Source organism: Dipodomys merriami, unplaced genomic scaffold (assembly GCF_024711535.1).
Source record: "Dipodomys merriami isolate MVZ:Mamm:240054 unplaced genomic scaffold, mDipMer1.0.p SCAF_6, whole genome shotgun sequence".
In the NCBI taxonomy this organism is placed as follows: Eukaryota; Metazoa; Chordata; class Mammalia; order Rodentia; family Heteromyidae; genus Dipodomys; species Dipodomys merriami.
This window is the reverse complement of record NW_027206179.1, coordinates 70,656,967-70,675,464: the sequence shown is the minus strand read 5'-3', so window position 1 is coordinate 70,675,464 and position 18,498 is coordinate 70,656,967. Positions and strand designations below refer to the sequence as shown.

General features: G+C 46.4%; 1 protein-coding gene across 2 annotated transcripts in view; it reads right to left on the bottom strand.

Annotated features, from left to right (window-relative positions):
* Nucleotides 1-18,128, bottom strand: part of Lats2 (large tumor suppressor kinase 2) — an 87,194-nt gene extending 69,066 nt beyond the window's left edge. Inside the window, exon 1 of one of the 2 annotated variants that reach the window (XM_070003129.1) lies at nt 17,898-18,128. The gene's annotated coding sequence lies outside the window, so the exon portion shown is untranslated. Of the gene's footprint in view, nt 1-17,066; nt 17,179-17,897 lie in introns of those variants that run through there. The other variant, XM_070003130.1, reaches the window with a different exon arrangement.
* Between the last annotated feature and the right edge of the window lie 370 nt (nt 18,129-18,498).

Genomic DNA, 18,498 nt, shown 5'->3' with positions numbered 1-18,498 from the left:
TCTGGGGCTATCCCAAGATGTTTCCTGTAAACAGACCATCAAGCAGCAAGTGTATCTCCACAAATATCCTACCCAGGACAAGACCAGTAAGTCCCAACAATTGACATGTCCTTTAAAATAGTTCATTATGATGTAATTTCATTTTGAAGCTCACAGCTTGAGTATTTATTTATGAATTTTTCTTTTTGATTGGTCATAGGGTTTGAACTCAAGGCCTGGGTGCTATCCCTGAGCTTTTCTGCTGAAGGTTAGTGTTCTACCAGTTTGAGCCACAGCTCCATTTTCCAGTTTTCTGAGATTAATTGGACATAAATCTCACAGACTTTCCTGCCCAGGCTGGCTTTGAACTGCAATCCTCAGATATCAGCTTCCTGAGTAGGTACGATTACAGGCAAGAACCACCAGTGTTGGGCCTAGAGTGAAATTATCTCAGTGGATTTCTGGCTTGTCCTTAATAATAACACATTAATTCTTGGTTTCCACTGTGATTCTGCTACCCACCTGAGGCTATGATCCTTTCACATCTTTGGAAATTTTCCTAATAAAGCCCTCCCAATTTTCCTGAAAAACAGCACAAAATTTGTCACCTAAAGATATCCTCTACTGTAGTCTAAAGCAGTTTGCATGCTGTGCATTATGAAACCAAAGGCAACTACTTCCTTGATTTTTTACAATGTGATCACTCAGCATTTTGGCCTGAGCAGCAGCAGCAACAACAACAACAAAAATCTCTTTTTTTTTCTTTTCTTTCTTTCTTTTTTTTTTGGTGGGGGGGGGGGGGGCGGTCCGGTAGTGGAGTCTGAACTCTGGGTCTGGGCGCTGTACCTCAGCTCTTCAGCTCAAAGCTAGCGTTCTACCACTTGAGCCACAGCGCCACTTCTGGCTTTTTTCTTTTTGCTTATGTGGTGCTGAGGAATCGAACCCAGGGCCTCATGCATACGAGGCAAGCACTCTACCACTGAGCCACCTTCCCAGCCCAAATCTATCTTTCTTGTAGAAGTTAATTCTATACAGGAGACTGGTAGGAAGTGGACCTGTGGCTCAAGTGGTAGAGCACTTGCCTTGGGCAAAAGAAGTTCACAGACACAAGCCCTGAGTTCAAGCCCTAAGACCAACACACACACACACACACACACACACACACACACACACACACACACACACACACACACACACACACACACACACACACACACACACACACACACACACACACACACACACGGGGGAGGAGGAGGAGGTGGAGGAGGTGGAGGAGGTGGAGGAGGAGGAGGAGGAGGAGGAGGAGGAGGAGGAGGAGGAGGAGGAGGAGGAGGAGGAGGAGGAGGAGGAGGAGGAGGAGGAGGAGGAGACGACTTGTAAAGGCACATTGACCAGACACTTCACAAGCTAGTGGTATAGAGGACTACATCAGGAACATGGCCCCATTGTATGGCTACATGCCTGGGGTACTTTTCCACAGAGAATCACAATGATTACAGGCCTAAATTGTCATCTACTCAGGGTTGCAGCCCAATCCACACTGCCCTAGGTAGCTGGCTCTGGATTATGGTTAACTTGGTGACCAGGTGACCCAGGACAAGTCCCTTGACTTCCCTCACAGGAGCAGGTGTGCTAAACACCAAGGAGAATGATGATAAACCAGCAGGATCTGCCATACAGAAGTTCCCTACTTTGCATGATTTGAGTTGCCATTTTCCTCAACTGTAGTAATTCAAAAACACCAAGCATCCAGTAAAAACTATACCTGGGGATGCTGAACTTGCACGTTTCCTTGGGCTTTACCAATACATAGTCTGATCTTCTCCTGAGGCCTGGCAGTGGACCTCAGTTCCCAGTCAGCCCTGAAGCTCACAGGAGAAACCACAGCATTCCATACTATACACTGTACTGCTGAGCTGGGCTGCTCAATAGGTGATGTAGATAGGATGCATTTCCCACTTACAGTATTTTCCAGTTTAGGATGGGTCTCTGTCAGGATGTATATGAAGGAAGGCAGCATGCCCAGGTATCATAGCTGATATTGTACTGAAACCTAGTGGTCAGACCCTTCCTCCTTTTTCCCTCAACCTCATACCCTCCTCTTATTCCAAATAACTCAATGAGCAGACTTGGAAAGATAATCATTATGTATTGTATTATTTTGGGCAGTAATGGAGCTTGAACTCAAGGCCTCCACTGTACCACTTCATCCACACTTTAATCCCTACTCCCTTATTGTTTTGGTTATTTTTCTCATAGGGGCTTTGTGTTTTTGTTTGGCTGGGTTTTGGGGGGGGATCAGTTGTGGGGCTTGAGTTCTGGGCGTGGGCGCTGTCCCTCAGCTCTTAAGCTCAAGGCAAGAGCTCTACCACTTGAGACACAGTGCCACTTCTGGTTTTCTGGTGGTTAACTGGAGATAAGAGTCTCATGGATGCCCCTCAGTAGATGAATGGAAAGAAAATGTGGTATATATACACAATGGAATTCTATGCCTCCATCAGAAAGAATGACATTGTCCCATTTGTTAGGTAATGGAAAGACTTGGAAAAAATTACATTAAGTGAAGTAAGCCAGGCCCAAAGAAACATAGGTCCCATGGTTTCCCTTATTTGCAATATCTAGTATATGTCTGAGACAAGCAGAAAAGGTCAGATAAGTTGATATCAGGGAAATGGACCCTAAGATAAGGACTCAAATGGTTTTTCTTTCTTGCTATTGTTTCTAAAATATTTATAAAATGATTTCTTTGTTGCTTTGTATGTCCCTCCCCCATGGTATAACCCCTGTTTTCACTGTATTTGATGTTGGTATAATTTGTGGAGAAGGGAAAAAACAAATTGTTTAAATAGGGATACAGGTGGACCCATTGCAACAATGAGAGGTACAAGATGTTATGCTGAAAAACAAACTTTACAACTTTGGCAGGGTTGGGAGGGAGGAATGGGAGGGCAGGGATGGTAAGGGGAAACAAAGGAGGAGGCAACAATGCTGGGCACCAGTGGCTCATACTTATAATCCTACCTACTCAGGAGGCTGAGATCTGAGGATCACAGTTCAAAGCCAGCCCAGGCAGGAAAGTCTGTGAAACTCTTATCTCCAATAAACCATTAGAAAACCGTAAGTGGCACTGTGGCTCAATCGGTAGAGCACTCGCCTTGAGATGAAGAGCTGAGAGACAGCGTTCAGGCCCAGAGTTCAAGCCCCACGACCGATCAAAAAAAAAAAAGAAAGAAAGAAAGAAATGTACTTATTACCTTGCTCATGTAATTTTAACCCCTCTGTACGGTATTTTCACAATTAAAAAAAAACTTTTAAAAAATAAGATAAATAAAATAAGGCTATTAAAAAAAAAAGTCTCATAGACTTTTCCTGCCTGGGCTGGCTTTGAACCTTGATCCTCACAGCTCAGTATCCTGAGTAGCTAGGATTACAGGCATGAGCCACCAGTGCCCAGCTGGGATTTTTTTGCCCACATCTGGCCTCAGCTTCAGACCATAATCTTCCTACTTATATTCTCCTGTATAGCTGAGATCACAGTAATGTATACCATATCTAGTTTACTGATTGACATGTGGTCTCCAATAAATTTTTGCCTGGGCTGGCCCTGAGACAACAGGCATGAGCCATCCCAATCAGTGTTTTTTTTTTTTTTTTTTTTTTGCAGTACAGGTGATGGAGTAAGAGCCACGCACATGTTAGGCAAACACTCTACCACACAACTTATTGTTAAGTTTTGGTAAAGAAAGAAAACTGATAACCAATATGCCCAAAAGCATCCTTTAAGATCCTACTTCAGCCGGGCGCTGGTGGCTCACGCCTGTAATCCTAGCTACTCAGGAGGCTGAGATCTGAGGATCGCGGTTCAAAGCCAGCCCGGGCAGGAGAGACCGTGAGACTCCTATCTCCAATAAACCACCAGAAAACCGGAAGTGGCGCTGTAGCTCAAGTGGTAGAGCGCTCGCCTTGAGCTGAAGAGCTGAGGGACAGCGCCCAGGCCCAGAGTTCAAGCCCCACGGCCGACAAAAAAAAAAAAAAAAAAAAAAAAAGATCCTACTTCACCGAATGTTTACGGGAGGGGTGTGGAATGGCAGCTAACATTTACCTAGTACTTACTGTAGGCCAGACACTGTTCAGAGTGTTATATAATTAACTTATATGCTCTAGTACATAGTATTACATCAGAAAATATTATAAAATGGCACTTAATTTTTATTCCTTTCTTCACAGTTCAACCATCTACTTTCTCGGTGTTACTGAGAAGGCAGAATCAAACTTCCTACATGAACCCTCTATTTTAATGTACTCCTAGTATTTTTAGTCACTCAAACAATTGTATATAGGGGCTGGGAATGTGGTTCAGTGGTAGAGTGCTGGCCTAGAATGCATGAAGTCTTAGGTTCCGTTCCTTAGTACCACATAAACAGAAAAGGTCAGAAGTGGCACTGTGGCTCAAGTGATGAGTGCTAGCCTCGAGTAAAAGCAGCTCAGGGACAGTGCCCAGGCCCTGAGTTTAAGCCCCAGACTGACAAACAAGAAACAAAAAGCAAAAACAATTGTATAAAGCTGTACTGATAGAGAACTATGAGACCTGGGAGAGCCAAGGTTCCCCAGAGCCTCATTGTTGGCCTTGGCCCAGAAGCCTAGAGTTCTGCCTAATGCATGTAAAATAGGGCACATTGCAACCATCATTTGCAATGACTTCCTGGTCTGAGCATCTGTTTTGAAAGAACTGGTTTGCCAAAACCATAAATTCACATTTCAACAAAAATGGAGATTCCTAAGAGCCTGCTGAGGATGGAGGGAGACTCCAAGGAGTGAGTTGGATGTCTAGGAATTTATGAGAAGGTTATTTCTTTTCTGGTAGGAATTTATAACCAACCATTTGGTTTATACTCTCTTGTTTACTTCTCTTTCTTTGAAAACTAAACTAGAGAAGACATCTGTCATACTACCTTCACAACAAGCAACGTACGGGAAGGGTCTGACAGCAGGAAGGTGTCCTCATGGTAAAAATGTGCTCATTCCAACTTCTCCACCCATGGTCTGCCCAGCATCTACCGTGACTACTTTGCAAACCATTTTCAGTTTTGTTTTTTTTTTTTAGACAAGGCAAGGTCTCACACGCAGTCCAGGCTGGCCTTGAACTCACCAGCCTCCTGCCTCATCCTCCCAAGGGTGTATACCACGATGCCAGTGCAAACAGTCACAGATGGGAAGCATAAGCAAAACTGCCATCTTATGCCAAACTTAGTGAGAGGTGAGGGTGAGATGGGTAATAAACAGCTGCAAGGAAAGAGGGACAAGGCCATATCAAAGGAGGGGAGAAGGAAGGGGAGAAGGATTTAAAGTAGAGATAAGCAAATGTGAGCCTAGGAAGAATGGAACTGGAGCTGGAGGAAAGACAGGCACGGAAGAAACAAAAAGATGAAGTCTGTAGGCCCTGCCTTCCTCAGCTCTTCTAGGTGGGATGGGGCTGGGGCTTTCCAGGAGGAGCTCAGGACAGAGAAAACCTTCAAGTATTTAGAGATGCTGCATAGGCTTCATGGTCAGTCTGAAGAGTATGTGGGCAGCACCACCCTGCAGAGGGGTGAGCTTAGAGGCCTCTGGAGAGTGGAAGGTCAGCCCTGCTAATGGACCACAGATCAGGAGTGAGGCTCCATGACTTTAGCATTAAGCACAAAGCCTGTGCTTAAAAACCTAGATGGAACTGAGCAAATGAGACCTTTCCCCAAAGTCTCACCATACACTGAGTTCACTCACCAATCCATTAAGGGACTGCATGGCCCAAACCTCTTTATGTGGACATTTCTCAGGAGAGTCACAGTGTGTGTCTTGCTTTACCAACCAGTGACACCCTCAGTCTACAGAGAAGGGCAAGATGCTTTTCACTCCCCTAAGTTTCAAGAAAAAGAACTAGAAAAAGAGCCATAAGAAAGTCTGAATGGAAGCCAAGACCAGAAGCCACCTTCTCCGCAGAGGGAGAGACTAAAGTAGCTGAAGATGCTCTGCTGAGTTAATGAGGCTCTGAAGCTCTCTCCCTGGAATTGACTCTGAAAGAGGCAAGCTTGCTTTAGAGTGGGGACAATCTTTTTTCACATACATGGTTTTTGTTGTCTTATGATGGAACTGGGGCTTGAACTCAGGGTCTCACATTCTCCCTTAGCTTTTTCTGCTTAAAACTGGAACTTTACTACTTGATCCACAGCCCCACTTTTGGCTTTTTTTAGTGGTTAATTGTAGGTAAGAATTTCATGGACTTTGCCTTCCCAGGCTGGCTTCAAACTGTGATCCTCAGATCTCAGCCTCCTGAGCTGCTAGGATTACAGGTGTGAGCCACTGGCACCCAGCTCACACATGTGTTTTAAAGCACACAAATCATGCAGCTAACCACTGCCCATGAGCTCACACACTGTTGATCAGCATCGGTATCAAGAGGAGAATCATGACCATGGCCCAGAAGCCCTTCAGACTAGGCTTCATAGGAACTCCTTCACAATGTCTAACATCAGTTTGGACTCTAAATGTGTGGAATTATGCATTATATACTTATTTTAAAACTTATTTTATGCATTATGTTTGCTCACCTATATGCACTGTCACTGAGCACTGAGAACAATCCCCCAATAGGAATCTCCTAAAACTTATTTTATGCATTATGTTTGCTCACCTATATATTCACTGTCACTGAGCACTGAGAACAATCCCCCAATAGGAATCTCCCATAGCCTATCATTGCTCCTACCACTGGACATTGGAGCCACTCCACCTGGGCCTACCTATTACACAAGATGCCACTGTTGAGGGGCAAGGGACTGAAGTGTAAAGCCTGCCCAAGACCTTGCTTTTCCATATTAGATATTTTTCATACAATTATGGCAGAGCCTGTGGTGGCTGGAGTGGTTTGAATCCAAAAATGACTCCACAGGCTCAGCTGATAGCACTATTTGGGGAAGAGGTAGAAAGTTTAGGATGTGGAACCTAGCTGAAGTAGGTCATGTGTTTGTATACCTTGTCCCCAGTCCTGTAACTCTGTCTGCCATGAGATTCAGAACTTCCTCCACACACTCCTGTAGCATGCTGTTCTGCCTAAGCACATAGCAGCAAGCCACCATGAACTGAACAATCCGAAACCATGAGCCAAACAAATTCTTCCCACCCTTAATGAATACAGGTGACTACGGGTGACAACAAAGAGGCATCTCTTCCTTATAAATAATGCATGTGCCATTATCTTATTGTACAACACAAACTACCTTTACAGAGTGTTGTATGCATGTCTGTGGCTCACTCAGAGCCAAACTCTGATACCACAAATCCACAAATCTTTCTTCAAGTTGATTATGCTTTTTCTCTTTGGTCAGTTGTGGGGCTTGAACTCTGGGCCTGGGCGCTGTCCCTGAGCTTTTCAGCTCAAGGCAAGTGATCTACCACGTGAGCCACAGTGCCACTTCCAGTTTTCTGGTGATTAAGCCTGGGCTGGCTTTGAACTGCAATCCTCAGATCTCAGCCTCCTGAATAGCTAGGATTATAGGCGTGAGCCACCGGCACCCAGGCTCATGCTCATTTTGACACAGTGATGCACAGCTAACATATCAATTAAGGATTCAGGTAACATGAATTAATGAGTTAGGCAAACAACAACAATCAGGGAGGAGATACTACTAGTGCAAAATTTACACAGACTTAGTGAGAAAGATGCTATGGTAAACAAACATACAAACAGATATGTCATACGCCCACTAAGTGACCACCTTTAAATCTGTACTCAAAAACAGTGTATTGGGTAACGCTACCCTCACGCAGGCTTGAAGAAAAAGCACAGAGAAGGAAAACAGGTTCTAGGTGTTAGACTGATAACACACATGCCTCAGCTAGGGGCCAAGCTGCACAAGAGCCACTTCAAGAGCCACAGAAGTGACTGTGGCCACTCACCAGGTATTGGCTGAACAAGTTAAAAGGTACTAACAAAGTCTCCTTTCCTTCTGGAAGGGGGCAGGACTGTTCTCCGCCAGGAACAATCCTACCATCTACCTGGCTCATTCCTAGTCATTTCTCAGCTCCAAACCCCACTGCAAGGCCTTCTAACCACCTAAGCTAAGAGAATATACTGTCACCTGTCCCTCTACAGCATGACCACTGTGTCTAAGAATGAGCACCATGTCTCCTCATGAATGACCTCAACTATGAACATAATGAGGGCAGGAACATTCTGTCTGTCCACCCTTTTGGCTGTCTGGAAGTCAGATATATGAGGGCCTAGGTTCACAATAGGGGTGAAGCCTGCCTTCCTGGAGACCTGAAGAGGGGCTGCAGAGTACTAGGAAGAAGGCCCCATTAACAGAGTGTTCTTTCTCTGAAGTTAACGGGCAAGGCCACATGAAAGGTGCCCAAGAGAAGTTGTCATAGGACTATTATCAAAAGTCATATGACTGGGCTTAGTGATACAGTGCTTGCTTACCAATTCCTGAGTTCAATTCCTCAGTACCACATAAACAGAAAAGGCCAGAAGTGGCACTGTGGCTCAAGTGATAGATGCTAGCCTTCAGTAAAAGAAGCTCAAGGACAGTGCCCAGGGCCTGAGTTCAAGCCCTAGGACGGGGGGTGGAGGGGGGTGTGAGTCATATGACTATGGCCTATTACTTAGCCATAATAGGATGCCTATTATAGGGCACAATATGGATGGACTGTAAACAAAGCCACCCACAAAATGACAAATATTGTCGTAAATTCAACTTACTAGAGTAGACAAATCCAGAGACAGAAAGGAGAATAGAAGCTAGGCATGGTAGTACATGCCTGCAATCCCAGCATTTAGGAGGCTGAGGTAGGAGGATCACAAGTACAAAGCCAGCCTGGACACACAGAAAGAGTCACTCTCTCAAAAATAAAAAATAAATAAAAGCTGGTGCTGGTGGCTCCCGCCTGTAATCCTAGCTACTCAGGAGGCTGAGATCTGAGGATCACAGCTCAAAGCCAGCCTGGACAGGAAAGTCTGTGACACTCTTATCTCCAATAAACCACCAAAAAACCAGAAGTGGCACTGTGGCTCAAGTGGTAGAGTACTCGCCTTGAGCTAAAAAGCTCAGGGATAGTGTCCAGGCCCAGAGTTCAAGCCCCACAACTGACCAAAAAAAATTCAAAATCACCCCCCTCCCTCCAAAAAAGAAAAAAATAATAGAGGTTACCAAGAAGCTATCTTTTTGTATGCTAGTCCTGGGGCTTGAACTCAGGGCCTGGGCACTGTCCCTGAGCTGCTTCTGCTCAAGGCTTGCAATCTACCATTTGAGCCACAGTGCCATTTCCTGCTTTTTCTGCAGGGCTTCCTGCATGGTAGGTAAGTACTCTACCACTAAGCCACATTCCCAGCCCCTCTTTCTAAAAACCACTGGTCCACCAATGAAAAGCCCAGCCCTACGCACTGGGTACTGAGAATAGGGCAAAACCCCTAGGCAATGTGGGTTCATATATGATCCCTAATCACACAGAATGAAAACACAGTGGGGGCAGCAGCTGTCATCCAACACACAGCTGAGCACTCACATACCTCACAGACATTCCAAGCACAAAATCGACCAGGGTAGGAGAGACTGGACTGTCCCCTGTTAGTGTCTGGAATGATGTATGAGTCAAGACATCCTAAGTGGCTGAACTCCCAAAACAGCAGCACAACCATGAGTCTTGGTTTTCTTTTCTCCTTCACCCGTCTTACAAAAAATTTTCAAACATAAGGTTGAGAGGATTTTCAGGGACACCCATAAATTAACTGCCAACTACTGGTCCTCAGTGTGGAGGGTGGTCAGGACACCATCCCAATTTTCTTCCCAACTCTCACTCCATCTTATAGGAAGTGCTGGTCCGGGGAACACCCCAGGAACTGTCCCTGTGATAGGTATCCAGTGTGCTTACCCGAATAATTTGAAAAGGAGGACGCTTCCCTTCTATTCAGTTAAGAGCAAAAGCTATTTTCTCAGCTTGGGATCTTTAAACCTCTTAGTTTAAAAAGAGCTGATTTCATAGCCAAATTGTGAACTTCTAAAGGAACTTTTCAGACTACTTAATCTGACATCTTTAATCTGACATCTATTCAGATTAAGACTGCAGCTGAAGATAAACTACTCTGACAGATTGCTCTAACATTTTAATAATAAATAACCTCATAAGGGAACATTTTGTCCTTTGTCAAGAGTTAAAATACCACCCTTAGTGATATATACCGGAAAATGAGGGTATCATTAAACTACCAGATCGGGGCTGGGAAGGTAGCTCAGTGGTAGAGTGCTTGCCTTGTATGCATAAGGCCCTAGGTTCGATTCCTCAGCACCACATAAGCAGAAAAAGCCGGAAGTGGCGCTATGGCTCAAGGGGTAGAGTCCAAGCCTTGAGCTGAAGAGCTGAGGGACAGTGCCCAGGCCCAGAGTTTAGGCCCCTTTACTGGCAAAAATAAATAAATAAATAAATAAACGACCAGATCATTTAAATATCCATTAAACCAAACTATAAGGTGCTAGTGACTCACAACTATACAATCTTAACTACTCAGAAGACTGAAATCTGAGGATCACCGTTCAAAGCCAGATTCTTATCTCCAATTAAACACAAAAAAACAGAAGTAGAACTGGGTGGCTCAAGTACTAGCCTGGAGCACAGGAGCTCAAGGACAGCACAGAACCCCTGAGTTCAAGTCCCAGGATTGGCACATATACACACACAAAATATTCAAAACCAAAAATATTTCATTCTCAAATATGGAGCCCACCACCAGCCAAATCCATGTTTACAGTATAAGTGGCTATGCAAATACCACAGGGACAATATTTTAATCATTCCTTTCATTTGATCCTATCAAACCCAACTCCAAGCTTCAATCCAACCCTGGAAAATGATACCAGATGTTCAAGAATTTATATTTTGAACCTCTCCTAGTGCTTCAAAATCCCACATAAGCTGCCAAACACACATGAAGTACAACCACGAACCAACTAAACCCCTATCTCTTCAACTTCTACTGACACACATTGGTGGGGTTTGTGTTGTGTGTTTGAGTGCATGCACACATACATGTTGATTCTGGGGCTTGAACTCAGAGCCTGGACATTGTCCTGAGCTTTTGCGCTCAAGGTTAGTGCTCTACCGCTTGAGTTATAGGCTCTATTTCCAGCTTTTAGTGGTTAACTGGAAATAAGTGTCTCTCAGGTTTGTCTGCCCAAGATGGCTTGGAAATATGATCCTTAGCTCTCAACCTCCTGAGAAGCTAAGACTCCCAGCTGTTTGTTTTTGAAACAAGTTCTTGCTATGCAGACCAGGTTAGCCTCCATATCTCTATCCTCCTCTTTCAGTCTCCCAAGCACTTGGATTATAACTATATATACCAGCAAATGAAATGTTTGTTTTGGAGAGGGAATGTTTTGGTCAGTCCTGGGGTTTGATCTCAGGGCCTGGGCACTGTCTCTGAGCTCTTTTGCTCAAGGCTAGCTAGCACTCTACCACTTTGAGCCACCTCTGGTGGTTAACCAGAGGTAAAAGTCTCACAGACTTTCTTGTTCCAGCTGGCTTTTAACTTTGATCCTCAGATCTCAGCCTCTAGAGTAGCTTGGATAACAGGTGTGAGCTACCACCACCTGGCTGAAAAACATAATTTCTTAGTCCCAATATTCCAGTTATTATTTAAATCACAACTTACTATAATTAACTAGCAAAATCAAACAGATGGGCCAGGCCTTGAGGCAGATGCTAAATGTCAGAACAATAAACCACCAGATAGATGTACTGCTCCAGCACTGTCCAGGCCAGGAAACCATAGGCTGCCCCTCATAATGAGGGTCTTGGAGGAAAGCAGAAATTACAAACCTCTGGGGGTTTAGGAAAATATTCTGTTGAGAACTCCCACTGTCTAAGAAGCATCACTAGCATCAGCTTCTGTGGGTTTCCCAGGTCCTTACAAACACCAGACACTATACTTGAAGAAGCTTCACCCAGGTAAGAACAGGGTCTCACTTTTAAACAAGCTTACAGTCTAGAGGTTTGAACTCAGTGCTCTGCACTTTCCAAGTAAGCCCTCTACTGCTTGTGCTACAAGTCTAGGCCTTTTGGGGGAAGAGAGGGAGGTAGGACTGAAGATTCAACTATGGGCTCCCAAACCTTTTGCTTTTTGGTTGGTTTCTTTGTTTTGTTTTTGGACTGGCCTAGGAATGCATTCTTCCTACCATTTTCTCCCAGATACCACCACACTCTTTGGTTTTGGTGGTATGGAGTTTATGCTAAGGACTTTGTACTTGCCAGGGAGGTGCTCTGCCTCTTGAGTCTACCTCTTGCAGATAAACTACTTTGCTTTTCGATGGGGCTGGCCTCAGATCTGAGATCCTACACTTCCTTCATAGTTGGGATTGCAGGTTTGAGCCACAGCACCCAGATCCTGCTTAGTTTTTGTGTTAACTTTTTTTTTTTTTTTTTTGCCAGGTAATGGGGCCTGAACTCTGGGCCTGGGCATGGTCCCTCAGCTCTTCAGCTCAAGGCTAGCACTCTACCACTTGAGCCACAGTGCCACTTCCAGCTTTTTCTGCTTATGTGGTGCTGAGGAATTGAACCCAGGGCCTCATACATGCAAGGCAAGCACTCTACCACTGAGTTACCTTTCCAGCCCTGTGTTATCCAACTTCCAATCTCTGTTTCCACAGTAGCTGGAAATACAAACCAGAGTAGCTACATCCTGCCACCTTTTAAGCAGGGCTGCATCTGATATTTGCATGATACAGATTATGTAAATATCAATGCATAACAGTGAAGAACCAAGGTGAAGCTAAACTTCCTAATAGTTATTTTCAATGTTCCTAACAGCAAGCAGTTGAACAGTCCAGGCAAAAATCAAACTGATTCTCAATCTTTGAGCAGTCTCTGCCTCTATATCCACTTCTCTGGGTATTGAGATACACTCAGCCCACTCTGCCACTGGCAGAGTAACAAAATACAGTTTATGTCCAAAGAATCCCTGTGCTCATGCCTGTTTCTATGGAGGAATCTGATTCTTCAGGGAGATGTTGTGATTGTTTAGAGAAAGGCTTCTAGAGAAAGGAATGCTTCACCCAAACTGGAAAGGCTATGATTTGATGGAGGAAGTTCAAAACTATTCTTGGAGTATGACCTTCCCATGAAAAGGCTTTCTCACAGAAAAGAAAGATGAACAAAAACAATGTAAGGAGAGGGAGGGCAGGTGCTGTCTAGGGATATTTAATGAAGAAAACAGAGTTAAGTCCAAGGAGAGAAGATGGAATTAATCAGTAAAGAACATAGCTGAGCCTCTAATATTCTGGCTCAAGATAACTTGCCTGAAGGCAGTGAGGCTCAATACCCAAACCAGCCTACTCTACCCAAAATCCAACCAACATTCTAAGATCCTAACAATCCTGCATTAGAGTCTGTGGCAACCACCACAATATCATTAACCATCAGTGTAGAACACAAATATAAACTCCTGCTGTGAAACAGGAGCCTTTTTCATTCTTCCAAAAAAAAAATCTATGTATGTCAAACTATCAGCTCACCAACAACAACAACAAAAAAAATCTGTTAATTAACTTTTTACAAGCCATTCTCACAAGTTAGTTGACATGGTCTAGACAATAACTGACAAAAAATCTTTGGGAAGGGGGTGGGTGTGAATGGCAAGCATTAAGCAATGCCAAATTTCCATCCTAATTTTAGCATAACCAATTATCTTTATTCCCAACATTACTGTTGTATTAATGCCTTCAAAATGAAACAGTAAAATCAAATATTGTTGGCCTTTACAGTACTGAAAGAACCGCTGACGGACAAAAGCCACAGCCAGTACTCCTTCACAAGTCCCTCTGAGGGCAATGTAGCCTAGCACACAATAGGAACAGTGCCCTGCCTTGAGCAATTGGGAGGCCCAGCCAATTCAGAGAAATTACTAAGCAACCGAGTATTTTTTAGGTGTTTTTTTGTTGTTGTTTTGGTTTGGTTTTGCCAGTCCTAGGGCTTGAACTCAGGGTCTGGGCAGTCCCTAAGCCTCTTTGTGCTTAAGTCTAATGCTCTTCCACTTGAGCCACCGTACAACTAGCAGCTTTTTCTGAGTAGTTTATTGGAGATAAAGGTCTCAAGGACTATTCTTTTCTTTTTTTTTTTTTTTTTTTTGGGGGGGGGAGGGGCGTGCAGTCGTGGAGCCTGAACTCTGGGCCTGGGTGCTGTCCCTCAGCGCTTCAGCTCAAGACTAGAGCTCTACCACTTGAGCCACAGCACCACTTCTGGCTTTTTTCTTTTTGCTTATGTGGTGCTGAAGAATTGAACCCAGGGCCTCATGCATGCAAGGCAAGTGCTCTACCACTGAGCCACCTTCTCAGCCCTCTCAAGGACTTTTCTATCTGAGCTGGCTTGGAACCATGGTCCTCAGATCTCAGCCTCCCGAGTGGCTAGGATTACAGGTGTGTGCCACCTGCGCCTGGCTAATAGAGCTCTTTAAAAGGAAGAAGATTCAGAGAATTCTTAACAGTTTCAATCAAGCAAGATCCTTCAATGGAGTAAGATATTTTATTTTGTCCCTCTGTAGACGGGTTTATAGAAAAGACAAAGTTTAGTACATTGAATTTATCTTCTATATTTCTTTAGGACTACTACATTTAAAGTCAATAAGGAATATTGTTTAGTAGTTTCATGTTATGATCATGAAATAAATATAAAAAATACTTTTATCCCCCTACAGGTCTTCCCCAAATTCTATACACTTGCAGCAAATTTATCAGCCTTAACCTCCACTCCATTCAACCCTGGGTCTTAGGATTCCAGGGCAGACTTTCTACGCTCAAGCATTTAAGTCACCTTATTGTAAAAACAAATACATAAATTCCTCTTCCACCAAGGAAAAGTTCCTCCCACCAATAATGATTTCCTAAAAAACACAACCAGCTACAATTTACATTTGTCAAAACTATCTCAAAGTAGGTGGAGGGACAGGAATGACTAGCACCAGTTCAAAAGTTCTAAGATTCTAGGAATTCACCTCAATTTTTCATACCTGTGCCTAATTAGATACCTTTTTTTTTTTTTTTTTTTTGGCCAGTCCTGAAGTTTGAACAGTGCCTGGGCACTGTCCCTGATCTTCTTTTGCTTAAGGCTAAAACTCTACCACTTGGGCCACAGTGCCACTTTCTGCTTTTTCTGTTTATGTGGTACTAAGGAATCAAACCCAGGGCTTCATGCATTCTAGGCAAGCACTCTACCACTAAGCCACATTCCCAGCCCCAAAGTTTTGCTTTTCTTTGTTTTTGGTTGTTTGCTTGAACTCAGGGCCTAGGTGCTGTCCCTGAACTTTATTCACGCAAGGCTAGTGCTCTACCACTTTGAGCCACAGCACCACTTAGATACCATTTTAAACTGTTTGACATTTTGAAATGTATTAATGATCAGTGATTTCAAAGAGATGCTGGTAGATTCATTCACCAGTGTTTTCTGTACCTGGATAATTGGACCAAATTTTAAGAAGAAGCTAAAACATAATGTCTTAATTACAGTTCATTTAAAACAGATCTTCTAAATAGCCCTGCACATCTTTCTCTCTCCCTCCCCGCCCCGCCTTGTGTGTGTGTGTGAATGCACTGGTGTAGAAGTGCTAGGGCTTGAACTCAGAGCCTGGGCACTGTTCCTTAACTTTTTTGCTCAAGGCTGGTGTTCTACCACTAAAACACAACTCCACTTCCAATTTGGGGTGATTAATTGGAGATAAGAGTCTCACAAACTTTCCTAACTGGGGTCACTTCTAACAGCATATCCTCACATGTCAGCCTTCTGAGTAGCTAGGATTACAGGTGTGAGCCAGTACCTGCACCCACATTCAGTCTGCATTCTTGTATTGAAAGACCATATTATATGGGGCTGGGAAGGTGGCTCAGTGGTAGAGCGCTTGCATTGCATGCATGAAGCCCTGGGTTCAATTCCTCAGTACCACATAAGCAGAAAAAGCTGGAAGTGGTGCTGTAGCTCAAGTAGCTACAGTGCTAGCCTTGAGCTGAAGAGCTTAGGGACAGCACCTCAGAGTTCAGAACCAAGACCAGCAAAAAACAAAACAAAACAAAGACCATATTATAACTGTTGTTACAGAAAAAAAAAAAAAAGGCAACTCAGTTTCTTGCTTTTAACACTTACCATTCTGACTTAGGCTGTTATTGAACTAAAAATATTATTCAAGATCTAGGTAATATAAACTTCCTAACAAACAGTAACACTTTTACTTTTTCCATGACTGAGGGCCACACCTACTAGCAATAAATTTTAAGAACACCTGCTTGGAGCTGGGAAGGTGGCTCAGTGGTAGAGCACTTGCCTTGCATGCCAGAGGCCTTGGGTTCCATTCCTCATCACCACATAAGCAAAATGAAAAAAGCGGGAAGTAGTGCTGTGGCTCAAGTGGTAGAGCGCTAGCCTTGAGCTGAAGAGCTGAGGGACAGCGTCCAGGCCCAGAGTTCAGGCCCCACGACTGGACCCCCCCAAAAAAAACAAAAACAAAAAAACACCTGCTTAAGGTTTACACACAATATAGTCATTTTTGTTGTAATTTCAGTATGTTTTGAGTTTACTTCTGAAGTTAAGTGATCCTTTAAAAATTGTATATATTTGTGTCTAATGAGACTGGCCTATGAATCTGAATGTTTTATTCAGAACACCCAGGTTAATAGTTTCATCTTTTTTTTATGCCTGGATAACAATCTAAGGATATTCACTTGTGTCCTAGAGAACAGTCAAAATGTAAAAAGTTGTTGTTCAAACTCTTTGTCAACAAGATCCGTGTACAAATCAAGTTCTTTCCTGGTCATGCTTGCAAAAGTTTCTTTTTACCCAAGGGCCTCGGAATGCGCAGCGGGCAGCTCAGGTCACCAAGAGACCCTGCCCTGTGGCGTCCTAGGTCAGGTGTGTTTGACCTTCTGGGAAGGGGCGAGCCCCCCTCTCCCCCCATCACCTAACCCATCTGGACCCCAGGCTTTGGAGATCTGGGCTGCAGGCACCCGGAAGAGGGCAGCGCCCCGGACCCGGGATACAGGAGAGGAGGGAAGGCAGGCCGTGGCCGGGGGTCGCACCTCCGGCAGTGGGGCGGGTGAGCCGTCTACCAGCAGGTGAGGTTGCATCAGACCGGACCAGGCAAGTCCCAGAAAAGTGGCCTCAATGAGGGCGCCGAAAAGACACGTTATGCAACGGCTGGTTCTCAAGCCGCCACGAAGGCAAGCGCGGCTGGCAGCTCCCGCAGCTCGCGCGCTGCGCGGGGACGGTGGCGCACAGCCGCACGGACTAGGCCCGCGCGTCGGGCGGACGGCGCGGACCGGACACACGGCGCGGACCGGACACACGGCGGGCCCCGGAGGCCTGTGAGGCGAGGTGGGGGGGGGGACAGCGTGGATTCGAGTGGCCCGGGGCTATCAAGGACGCGGGACTCCGCGCTTCGGTCGAAGCCGAGGGACCCCTCACCTCCCGCGGCCGTGTGGAGGCGGAGGCGGGCCCAGCGCCGACGGCGCGTCTCCCCCTCTCCACCCCCCCACGCCCTGCCCCGCCCGGGGCTCCCCGCGTCCCCGAGGCCGCCCGACCCCGGCGCCACCCGGGGGCCGACGGCGCACCACAAAGCGGCGCAGGCCGGCCGACCCGACGCCCGCGCCGACGCCCTCCACTCCCCCACAGGCCCCGCGACGGAGGGCGCGCGGCCGGGCGGGGCGTCCGCCGCGCGGAGCCCGAGGGCGGGCGCCCCCTCCACCACCACCACCACCACCACCGCCTTCGGACCAACTTCCTGGCAGCCCGCTCCCCACCTCGCTGGGCGTCCCGAGCTGCCCCCGGGGTTCGCCGGCCCGTGGAAACTTTCTCCCGGCCGCCGGGCCGCCCGGCCGAGGCCCGCACTTCCCCCCCTCTCCCCCCCTCACCTCCGGGAGCACGGTCTACACCCTCGGGGGCGCCCTGGCCCGCGGCTCCGGAGCCTCACACGCCGCGAGACCGGGCGCCGGTGGCTGGAGAGGCTGCTGCTCCCCTAGGGACGGGGGAGCCCCGGGCGGGAGCGGCGGTGGCGCGAGCGGCGGCTGTTCCATCTTCCCGGGACGCTCGCGCCGCGGTTCCAACGCGCAGACCCAAGTGGGACATTCGCTACATTGTTGGCATTCCTCGGGCGTCACGTGACCCCGCCTCCCGCGTCACTCTCGGCCGCATACCAGCCCGGGCGGGGCGCCTGCGGCCCCGGGGCTCGGCGCTGGCCGTGGCGCCCCGCCCCGCCCCGCTTCCTGCCCCGGGCCAGGGCGGCCACCTGCCCCCCCCCACTCCCTCCCGGGGCCTCCCTCCGGGGCCTGGGGACCCCCATAGTGTTCCCAGGGGCTCACCCACTCCCACTGCCCGCTCCCGGGGCGGCCCCCACACTGAGCTTGTACATGAAAGTCGGGAAGCCGTGGTGCAAGCCTTTTGCTTTCTTCTTCTGCATCTCTGAAGTGACAGAAAAGTAAAGTTCTGGAGAAAAGTAAAAGCCCTAGGGAGTTG